Genomic DNA, 12120 nt, shown 5'->3' with positions numbered 1-12120 from the left:
CCAGAGATAGGTGGACCTTGTGGGGCTGGAGTCAGGGGAGGCCCATGAGCAGATGTCCTGCTGTTTCACCTCCTCCTTAGGGGATCTTCTGAGTCTGTTTTTTGGGGCTTCGTTCTGAGTTCTCAGCACCTACTTCATCCTTTGGTGGGAGTGGAGAGACCCACTAGCCCACCCTGTGGTCTCTGGGTCTTTCTTTAGTCTTAAGAATTTCCAAGGTTTCTACAAACAGTTTCTTGGCATCTACTCCATGCCAGGCGTTGAGAGCGAAAACAGTTAGCAGGTGTTTACCTCATTTTTCCTATAAGGAAACTCAGACACTGACGGCGTGAGACTTGCCTAAGATCACATGGCCCCGGGCCTGGTGCTCTGTCCTTCCCATGGCCCCCTCAAACAATCTCAAACTGGTTTGGGCCCCTGTGACCCATGGCACGTATCCAGGCCTCCTCCCAGAGAAACCATGATTGAAATTTCAGGGGACTTCAGATAAAGGATGTCCTACATACATTTTATTGGTGATACAGACCTCCAGGGCTGTGGAACTTGCTCAGGTGATAACACGTAGAAGTAAAAATACACTGTCCTTCTCTTCCCTGGTGCCTGTCTTAAAGGCGCACAAATACTTTATTTATGGCCCAGCGCGGTGGCTCACGTCTGTAATCCCAGCACTTTGGGAGGCTGAGGTGGACAGATCACGAGGTCAGGAGATCGAGACCATCCTGGCTAACACAGTGAAACCCTGTCTCTACTAAAAAATACAAAAAATTAGCTGGGCGTGGTGGCGGGCGCCTGTAGTCCCAGCTACCCAGGAGGCTGCGGCAGGAGAATGGCGTGAACCTGGGAGGCGGAGCTTACAGTGAGCCCAGATGGCACAACAGCACTCCAGCCTGGGCGACAGAGTGAGATTCTGTCTCAAAAAAAAAAAAAAAGACTTTCTTTATTTATGTTTGAGGTTCACCTTTGAGACATCACTAGCATGCAGAGGGAACTGGGATCTCTTACCAGCTTTACAGCTGTGAGGACTCTGTATGCAACAGTGAGGTCTGGGATCCACAGTGTCTGGCACATTGCAAGCCCACAGCTCCCGAAAATATTTATCAACACTGATTTCAGGCCTTCTTTTTGTCGTGGCCCAGTGTTTATTGGGGGAAACGAAGAGTTTACGTACCTTGCTTGACGAAGAGTCTACATACCAGCAAGGGGTAGAGTCAGGATCTGAGCCCAAGCCCATCTGTTTCCAGGGCGGGAGTTCACCAGAGGTTCTTCCAAATCAGCTTCCGCTGTCCGTGGAGCTGAGGCCGGTTCTCAGGGCCCAGCTCTTGGTGAATGTGACCTTGGTTTGTTCGACCCCCACCACTTTACTGCCAAGTGCTCTGGGCCCAGGGCCCACAAAGAAACAAATGTCAGTTCCAGCCTCAGCCCCTCATTCAGAACTGTACCCCAGAACATGGCTCTGAGGGTCCCCGATGGGGAAACAGGGCAGGGATGGAGGTGGATTTCCAGCTACAGGCTGGGGGCAGAAGGACCAGGCCCCTCACGTGGGAAGCTCCTCATGGCACCTCCTAGTCCCCCGCAAGGTGAGTTTGGGGTTCTTTGAAGTTCCTTTCATTCACTAGGGCCAGCTGAGAATGGTCAGCCTCTTCTGGGTGGCTCCATCCTCTGGGTCTGTTGGGGACCCACACTCCGTCTCTCCTCTTTCTCAAGAACTGAGAAGTGGGCTAATGGGGAGGGCTCAGCAGTTGTGCAGCTTCGTGAAAACCCTTGGTCTTTTTTGAGGTGGGCTGGGAAGGGGAGACGCCACAGCTGTCGTCAGAAAAACCTTGCTGAAGGAGGCAATGGAACAGCTGAACTATTTGGTGCCCGGGGAGTGGTGTGGCTTGGGGGGCACATAGTAGGAATTCACAAATGTTTATAGAATGAGTGGTTTGCGTGCCAGGCATCTGTTGGGATGCATAAAGGTTCAGGGGACCATGATGGATCAGGGCAGTGAGTGTGTGCATGTGTGTGAGAATGTGTGTGCACACATGTCAGGAGAAGGTACCCTCAGATCTGCACCCCACAAAGGGGGATAGGCCAAAACGAGATAAGGATGAAGGGCTGGCTTTATTTGTCTGTGCACCTGAGAAAGGTTGGGGATCTCACCTTTCCCCCTGGAGCTGGGGAGATTACATCTGGCACTGAGTCACTGTTCCCTGGAGGAAGTTAATTAATGCCTCAATATTTACTGAGTGTCTGCTGGGACAGCATGGAGCTAGGGCATGGAACCACTGGGGACCTGAGCTCCCATCAAACCCCAGGTGGTGTCAGTCCTCCATTAGAGCAGTTAACTCTTCACAAGTGCACATATGTCTGTGGACGCCTTCTGGTCACCTGGGCTTGGGGGCAGGGGACATGGTTAGGAAGGCTCCTGATCCACAGTGGGATTTGCCCTGTTGGCTCCTGGGGGTTGACTTGGGGGAGGGGTCCATAGGCAAAAAACTGTATTGGGGTGTTGTGTTGGAGGAAGGGGGAGAGAAACTTGGAATTCACTCATTCATTCATTTTTCATTTGCCTGAGAGATACTTCCAGAATCCTTCTCTGGAGTCCCTGGGAATGGGTCAGGGAACAAGACGTGATTCTGCCTTCCTTCAGAAAGCCGCGATCCAGAAGGAAGCAGACAAGCTAAATAGACCAGAAAATACTGAGAGCTAAGTCTGTGATTGGAAGGACCCGGCTGGAGGAGGGCAGGTCCAAGGTCCAAGGCTGGTCTGGGAAGTGAGAAGCTGAGACCTGGAGACCAGGAAGACGGGGGATCTTCTAGCAGCGAGAACAGCAATGGAGGGGCCCAGCCAAGGGCTGGGTCCACAGTGGGCACTCACCTGTGGCCTGAGTGAATCAATGAACTTAAGATGCAGACAGCATTGTTAGTTTGATGGGCTCTGGAGATCAGATTGACCCCCACCCTCAATTTCCAGATGGGTAAACTGAGGTCTGGAGAAGAGGAGGGATGTGCTCTGTGTTCAAGACATGGGCCCAAAGCTGGGGTTGGAAGTCGGACGTCTCATCTCCGGGTCCTGCCTCTAGCTGCCCTAGTGCGCTGTGTCTGTGACTTGGAGTGTGGCTTGTTCCAGGGGGGTGGGGACTGAGACCCAGGGCTTTGGGCAGTGGCAGGGAAGGCAGAAAGGTGTGGCTGGCCACAGGGGTCACTGTCGAGTCTTCTCTCTTTTAGGCTGAGGAGCCCGTGGCGCTGTAGCTGGTGGACACTGGGGAATGAGGCTAGGTCCCTGGAGCTGGGGTATCCTCCGCTGGCCCCACAGAACTTGCACTCTGTCACTGACCCAGATGGAGGTTAATGACCCCGCCCCTCGACATCGTCTGTGTTTTCCTAGCATAGTCCTGGGCAATACTTGGTATCCGGAAAGCCACTGTGGCCCTGGCTTCAAGGACCTTAAGTGTAATGAGAAAGACTGACAGTGGTCTGGCTCTTCTTGGAGCTCTTGCTCTTACCAGGCACTGGGCCAAGTCTCCCTGAATTCCCACACCGACCTTTGAGGCAGGTTCAGTTACAATTCCCATTTCATGGATGGAGCAACTGAGGCACAGAGAGCTTGGGTGACTTGCCTGTTCACACCAAAAGGAAGGAGATGTGACAGGGCTCTGGGGGTGGGGGCATTAGGAGCTTCGGGAGAGGAATGAGGCTCTTCTGTCCGTCGGTCCTCTGGGTGAATTCTGCACTTGTCCACGGAGTGGGCATAGGGTGATCTCTCACGTCTGGGGTCCCTGCTCCAGCATCTGGCAAAGGCTGGGTGTCCATTTGTTCATTCATTCATTTATTCACCATGGGCTGAATGCTGGCCAAGGTGTAGGGGCTGTGCTAAGCTGTGAGGAGCAGGGCAGGCAGATCTCACTCCCCTGAGCCATGCTGAGGCATCCTTGATTCTTTGGAGTCAGATCTGATTGACTAGTGGTGTCTGCCTGGAGCCCTGGGTGCTCCGATTGATTAGTGATGTCTGCCAAGGGCTCAGCTGGAGCTTTTAGGGCAAGCCTGCTGGGAGGTGCTCTGGGGTGAGGATGGGGTGTCCTTCAGTGCTCTGCACATCTGGGTGGCCTAACAGATAGAGAGGAGACTGGGGGAACTGGAGAAATGGGTTCTAGCTTCAGATTGGCCCTGTTATCCTTAGGGAATGCGGATTGCTTCTCTTGGGCCTCAGTTTCCTCATTTGTCACCTGACTCACCAGCGCTTTGAAAGTTGAGAGGCACTGTGAAGGGATTAGTACTGAGCTGAGACCAGAAACCTCCCCCGCCCTCTTTTCTCCTTTCTCAAGATCCTGCCGGGAGCTGAGCACTCTGGGCAGGCCAGAGTTAATCCTGGGCCTGACTGGGGTGTGTGTGTGTGTGTGTGTGTGTGTGTATGTGTGTGTGCAAGAAAGTGTGTGTGAGTGTACGTGTGTGTGCATGTGAGTATGACAGTGTGTGCATGAGTGCGCACATGTGTGAGTGTGTGTGCTTGTGTGTGTGTTTGTGTGTGGTGGTGGCAGCTCAGCTTTCCTGGCTGAGTTGTTTATAACTCACTCAGTACAGACCTTTGTCCCTTCCCCAGCTCAGCTGGGAGTTTCTAAGGAGTGAGAAGCTCCTTGAGTCTTAGGAATCCTATAATTTTTTTTTTTCATTTTTTTTTTTCATTTGAGTGGAGGGAGCTGGCGTACGTGCCTCTCTCCTCCCCACTCCCCACTCTATGAGTAATAACCATAGACACCATCGTGTCAGACCCAGGACAACGTGTAACATGTATTATTTGTCATTAATCCTCCAAAGGATCTCACGAGGCAGTGGTACCGCAATCCCCGTTTTCCAGACTGAGACCTGGGGAAGTGGAGTTCCACACCTGGAACCACACCTCTCTCGCTGCTCTGTGGGTCCCACCCACCGGTCTGAGCTTCATCCATCTTTGCCAGCTGTGCTTCACCCTGGCTCTTTCCACCATTCATTCATTTCCTCACTTGCTCAGTGGTCCTTTCACAAATATTAAGCGCTTACTGTATGCCACAGCAGCCCCTGCCATCGTGAGCCTCATGTGCGCACGTTCCAGATGGAAACAAGCAGCAAGTAAGCAGATAAATAAACAAGCTTGCGAGGAGGGGATAAGGGAAGTCAGCCAGGCTTGGGGTGGGCCTAAAGGGAGGGTACAGTGTCTGGCTCCCAGGCCTCCCACCCCCGCCCGGTGCTCCCTGGTGGGCCTGGCCCCCTTCTCAGCTCCCAGACTCTCTAGCAGTCGGTTCTGAAGCTCAGGCTGCACGGGTGCCCCTCCCGCTCCTGGTGAATTCTTAACGCTACTTGCACGGAACAAAGCAGTTTTGGTTTTCGTTTTGAGAGTATTTCTCAAAAATCATTTCTCAAGTGTGTGAGGAGAGAGTAGGAAAGCCCAGTGAACCCCGGCCGTCTGCCCTCAGTTCCTCTCCCAAGCTCCTTTTCATTCCTGTTAAATTTTTTTGAAAAAATGGGGCCAATTAGAATTTCAGTTCCTGACCTTGTGTTGGTGAAAGGGCACCAGGCAGGGCCCTTGACATCTGTGTCCTGTGTCCACCCAGCCCCTTGGGGGCTCAGGCGCTGTCATCGCCTTCGTCATACAGATGAGGAAACTGAGGCATAGGAAGACGTTTCTGATCAGGGTCCCCCACTGAGTGGTGGACTGGAGCGGGGCATGATTCATACTCAGACCTCTCAGCCAGTCTCTCTCCGCACTCCACACTGGCTAGCCCATCACACACACACAGACACACACAGGCACACGCACATACGTGTGCACACACACAAACACATGATGTGTACATACACGCACCCACATATACACATGTTCACACACACATCCTACACACACAAACCTGATGCATGCACACACATGCACCCACATGTACACATGCTCACACATACACACATACACAAACACATGCACACACCACACATACACACAGACACACAAAACACATGCATGCACATGTGCGTACACACACATGCACACACAAGCATGCGCACACCCACACCCACATATACACATGCTCACACACACACACCCTGCACACACCACATATACACACACATGCACACACAAACATGATGTGCACACACGTGCACTCACATATACAAATGCCCACACACGTGCACACACACCCTGCACATACACACACAAATGCATGCACACACAGACACTCAAACATGCACACCCACGCACACGCACACACCCTGCACACACACACATACACACGGCACACACACATAGCACACACAACACACACACATAGCACACATACAGCACACACACACACATGCACTCACACACACGCTTGGGGCTAAGTGAGCTGCCCACAGTCACAATGCCGGCCTCGGGAGGGTAGAAATGAGGGAGGGCAGAAATGAGGGAGGGCGCCTGGCCTGTGGCCTCAAAGGGACAGAGAAGAGGAGGGAGAGAGATGTGCGTTGGGGAGAGTGGAACCTCGTGGTTGGAGGAGGGGGCAGGGCCTTCTCCCAGAACTGACCCCAGAATGTGGCACAGTGGGTCTCTATGTCTTGTGTCCTGGGTGGTGGCCCCCCTTACCCTCTCCTTGGCTTATTTCCCGAGTGCTTGCTGTGTCCTCGCCACTAAGTTCTTTGCTCGATGAATCCTCTCTGTGAATCCTCGTGATATAATCTACAGCAGAGGTACTTTCATTACCACGCCCATTTCACAGGCTGGGAGACTGAGGCTCAGAGAGGGTAAGTGACTGCACCCTAGACTGGCTTGTCTCCACAGCCAGCTCGATTAACCCTGACACCTGGGGCGGGGGGGGGGCAGGCACTTGGCGGGAAGCAGAAGGTGACTTCCAGGACTCTGAGAGTGGAGGCGCGGGAATATCTGTGTAACCCTGACAATCCTCTACGCTGCTCTTGCTCATTCTTGCAGCCTGGTTTCATGGGTTCCTAGTGCTCTGCTCCGTGGCTGCTCCTCCAGGAACAGCTGCAATTGCCCAGCCTGGTGTCTCATCTTCCCTTCCTGCTGCCTTCATCCTTCCTCATAGCAGTGTCTCTCCTCACTTCCTGATTTTTCTGCTTGGCAACGAGGACATCGTATTTATTTATTTAAGAGGGAATCTCGCTCTGTCACCCAGGCTGGAGTGCGATGGTACAATCTAGGCTCACTGCAACCCCCACCTCCTGGGTTCAAGTGATTCTCCTGCCTCAGCCTCCTGAGTAGCTGGGACTACAGGCGCATGTCACCACACCCAGCTAATTTTTGTATTTTTAGTAGAGATGGGATTTTGCCATGTTGGCCAGGCTGGCCTTGAACTCCTGACCTCAAGTGATCTGCCCACCTCAGCCTCCCAAAGTGCTGAGATTACAGGCATGAACCACCACACCCAGCCCAGTGAGGACATCTTTAGTCCTATTGCCTCTTTTGTAAGAAATTGGAAGGGATTTTTATAAAGGGCTGTGTGAGATGAGCTATGCTTTGCTGCAGTAACAAATAATTCCTGCTGGACATCGTGGTTCACACCTGTAATCCCAGCTACTCTGAAAGCTGAAGTGGGAGAATCCTTGGAGGGCAGGAGTTCAAGACCAGCCTGGGCAACATAGTATGACTCCTGTCTGTAAAACAAAAACAAAAACAAACTTCCTGAATCTTCGAGGTTTGACCCAATGAAAGTTTCCTTCTTTCTCTTGTTGCAGGATGTTATATGGTGAAGCCCTAATTGGCATCCCTCCCTTCCATTGGCCAGAGCTGGGTCACGTGTCACCACCTAGCTGCAAAGGAGCCTGGGAAATTTAGTCCTCAGGCGTGCTCCAGGACTGGCAGCCCTATTCCTCCACTGCTGAATGACCTGGTTCAGTGAATACACAGAGTTGTCACTGACACAAGGCCTTGAACAACGAAAAAGTAGATTTTCGACTGGTTCATTGATAATAAAAATAAGCTATGATGCTGTTAGCTGGTGGTAGGGGTGAGGGCATAGCAGGGACCTCTCATCAAATGGCTACTAAGAAAATGTTTATTTTTTTAAACCCGTTTGTCCATATCCCCCACTGGACTGTAAATTCCCTGAGGGCAGGTCCATTAGTCTCTGCTTGGCAGCTTCCTTAGTCCTTGGCAAATAATAGATGCCCAGTTAGTGTTTTCTCAATGAACAAACATTGCCTTGTTGAAAGGATTTTGGTTAACAACCTGTTTAGCTTTTCATGTATCAGATGTGTACAAAAATATATTTTAGCATCAGTCTAGCATGGAAGCCCTTCTTTTTTTTTTTTTTTTTTGAGACAGGGTCTGGCTCTGTTACCCAGGCTAGAGTGCAGTGGCGCAGTCGTGGTTCACTGCAACCTCCGCCTCCTGGGCTCAAGAGATTCTCTAGCCTCAGTCTCCTTAGTAGCTGGGAATAAAGGTGCACGCCAGCATGCCTGGCTAATTTTTCTATTTTTCTGGGTAGAGATGGGGTTTTGCCATGTTGTCCAGGCTGATCTCAAACCCCTGGGCTCAAACAATCTGCCTCCTTAGCCTCCCAAAGTGCTGGGATTACAGGCATGAGCCACCATGCCTGGCTGAAGCCCCTCTTTAAAAAAAAAGTTTTAATAAGTCTTGCCCTTCTGCTAAGGTTGAGCACTGCTGTTTAATCAACAAGCATCATTCTTTTATTTTTCTTGAGACAGAATCTTGCTCTGTTGCCCAGGCTGAAATGCAGTGGTGAGATCTCAGCACACTGCAACCTCCGCCTCCCAGGTTCAAGTGATTCTCCTGCCTCAGCCTCCCAAATAGCTGGGATTATAGGCGCCCACCACCGTGCCAGCTAATTTTTGTATTTTTAGTAGAGATAGGGTTTCACCATATTGGCCAGGCTGGTCTGGAACTCCTGACCTCAGGTGATCCACCCACCTCAGCCTCCCAAAGTGTTGGGATTACAGGCTTGAGCCACTGCACCTGGCCCCATTCACTGTTGATTCATTCACTGATTCTTTGATGACTGGAGGGATGGAGTGATTCACCCCTTCAAGGGACATTTGCTGAGTATCTACTATGTCTGACGCCCTTTCCAAGACAGAAGAGAAGAGGAAGGGACAGTGGCTTGCAATGTACCCAGAGAGACAGGATTTTCTAATCGTCTAATGAAATCGACAATATTTAATTCTGTGAAACCACAGCTTGATTTCTTACCTGTAATATACAGTGAATTTAATCTGTTCTAAGGCACTGCTTTCCTCCCATATCTAACATCTCTGAAATCGAGAAGTGTCTTACCATTGATAACACCTTAGATTAGGCAAAGTCGGGCCATTATACTCATTGGACTAGTTAACATACATTTATTTATTTATTTATTTACTTATTTATCTGATGGAGTCTTGCTCTTGTCACCCAGGCTGGAGTGCAGTGGCACGATCTCAGCTCACTGCAACCTCTGCCTCCTGGATTCAAGTGATTCTCCTGCCTCAGCCTCCCGAGTAGCTGGGATTACAGGTGTGCGCCACCATGCCTGGCTAATTTTTGTATTTTTAGTAGAAATGAGGTTTCACCATGTTGGTCAGGCTGGTTTTGAACTCCTGACCTCAAGTGATCCTCCTGTCTCGGCCTCCCAAAGTGCTGGGATTACAGGCGTGAGCCACCGCGCTCAGCCTATTTATTTATTTTTTTATAGCCTAAGTGAACACTGAGATAATGAACATTGACAAGACAGGCATGGCATACAGCTTGCCCCATCACCTCACACTTAGTAACAAGTTAGTTTTGTTCCCATGTTGGTTAGAGCAGCCTACTAGGGTCACGGAGAAGGGAAGGGAGCCATTTTTTCTTGAGAACTGAGTGTATATTTGGCAGTGTGCTTGTTCACAAACAGGATTTTTTAAAACACCCCACCAAGCGCTTGTATCATCTCCATTTTACGGGGGATTTTAAGAGACCAGGGCTTTGCTGGAATCCCTCATTGGAAGAACTGCGGTTCCAACCAGTGCTGCCCTATTCCGGAGCCCATGCTCTGAATCGCCCTCCATTGCTGCGTACAGTGCCCACCCCGGGATGTGGTCGCCAGCCCCATTTCGAATGAGGGAACTGAGGTCCACGGAGCTTATCTGCTCTTCTTAGATTCACAACGTCAGAAAGTCGTAGGGCTGGGGTTTGAACCCCAGTCTCTTATTTCCTAGAACCCAAATGCTAATGGCCCTACTCTCCTGCGTCTGGCTTCCCCAAGGCCTTAAAAATGAGGCTAAACTGACAGGGGGATGGTCCTGAGACCAAGCCCAGAAAGGGAGTCTCTTTGAACCCTTCTATCTTTAGGATTCTGGATGAGGATGCCCAGGGCATGCCCGCCATGCCCACTAAGTTAGTTTTGGGCCAGAGGGAATCAGATTCTGATGGAGCTGAAAAGGCAGCAGATAAAATTAGTGACAGCAGCTTTGCTTACAGCATCAGAGGGGCCTGGGGATGGGAGGCGATCCTTGTGAACATTTTAGTGAGACTTAAGCAGTTTCGGAAACTCCATAACTAAATTTGATTGTATACAAGCATGAGTGTAGGCTGGGTGGGGTGGCTCAGGCCTGTAATCCCAGTGCTTTGGGACAGCAAGGCAGGTGAATCACTTGACGCCAAGAGTTTGAGAGCAGGCTGGGCAACATAGTGAGATCCCATTTCTACAGATAAAAAAGACTTAAACAAGGCCAGGCACGATGGCTTATGCCTGTAATCCCAGCACTTTGGGAGGCCGAGGCAGGTGGATCATGAGGTCAGGAGTTTGAGATTAGTTTGACCAACATGGTGAAACCCCATCTCTACTAAAAATACAAAAATTAGCCGGGTGTGGTGGCAGGTGTCTGTAATCTCAGCTACTCAGGAGGCTGAGGCAGGCAAATGCCTTGAACCCGGGAGGCAGAGGTTGCAGTGAGCTGAGATTGCACCACGGCACTCCAGCCTGGCCGACAGAGCAAGACTCCATCTCAAAAAACAAACAAACAAAAAACAAAAATCCAAAGACTTAAACAAAACTTTTAAAAATGTGGGCCTTGTAGGCCAGGCGCAGTGGCTCACGCCTATAATCCCAGCACTTTGGGAGGCTGAGGCGGGCAGATCATAAGGTCAGGAGTTCCAGACCAGCCTAGTCAACATGGTGAAACCCCATCTCTACGGCCGGGCGCGGTGGCTCAAGCCTGTAATCCCAGCACTTTGGGAGGCTGAGACGGGCGGATCACGAGGTCAGGAGATCGAGACCATCCTGGCTAACACAGTGAAACCCAGTCTCTACTAAAAATACAAAAAACTAGCCGGGCGAGGTGGCGGGCGCCTGTAGTCCCAGCTACTTGGGAGGCTGAGGCAGGAGAATGGCGTGAACCCGGGAGGCAGAGCTTGCAGTGAGCTGAGATCTGGCCACTGCACTCCAGCCTGGGTGACAGAGCGAGACTCTGTCTCAAAAAAAAAAAAAAAAAAAAAAGAAAAAAAAATGTGTATAGCACTGACAGTGGGCTTTGTGCTGAACGTGCCGGCATGGGTTCCAACTCTTCTCTATCAAGGAAGAGCCCTGTGGTTTAGGTGGTATTGGCCTCACCCCCACTGTTCCAGGACTGGCAGCCCCATTTCCCCACTGGGAAGGAGTGGGACAGAACCCAGGTCTAAAGACAACCAACACAGAGTTTAGGTACTATTTGATTCCTATGAGGTAGGAATTTCCATTAGCTCCATTTTACAGATAAGAAAACTGAGACTCAGGCTGGCTGCAGTGACTCGTGCCTGTAATCCCAGACTTTGGGGGTGCTGAGGCCAGTGGATCATTTGAGGTCAGGAGTTTGAGACCAACCTGGCCAACATAGTGAGACCCTGTCTCTACTAAAAATACAAAAATTAGCCAGGTGTGGAGGCGGGTGCCAATAATCCCAGCTACTTGGGAGGCTGAGGTGGGAGAATCGCCTGAACCAGGGAGGCAGAGGTTGCAGTAAGCTGAGGTTGCGCCACTGCACTCCAGCCTGGGTGACAGAGTGAGACTCTGTCCCCCCGCAAAAAACAATGTGGAAAGGAGACACATGGAGATGACTTGAATCTAACCTGGTTTGGCTGATTCACAACTTGGAACAAAACTACCCAGTTGAGCCCAGGCTAGACCAGGCAAACTGCAGTCAACCTACAGACCCATGAGTGTGA

This window comes from Macaca mulatta, chromosome 15 (assembly GCF_049350105.2).
Source record: "Macaca mulatta isolate MMU2019108-1 chromosome 15, T2T-MMU8v2.0, whole genome shotgun sequence".
Lineage (NCBI taxonomy): Eukaryota > Metazoa > Chordata > Mammalia > Primates > Cercopithecidae > Macaca > Macaca mulatta.
Note: the sequence above shows the minus strand (reverse complement) of the source record.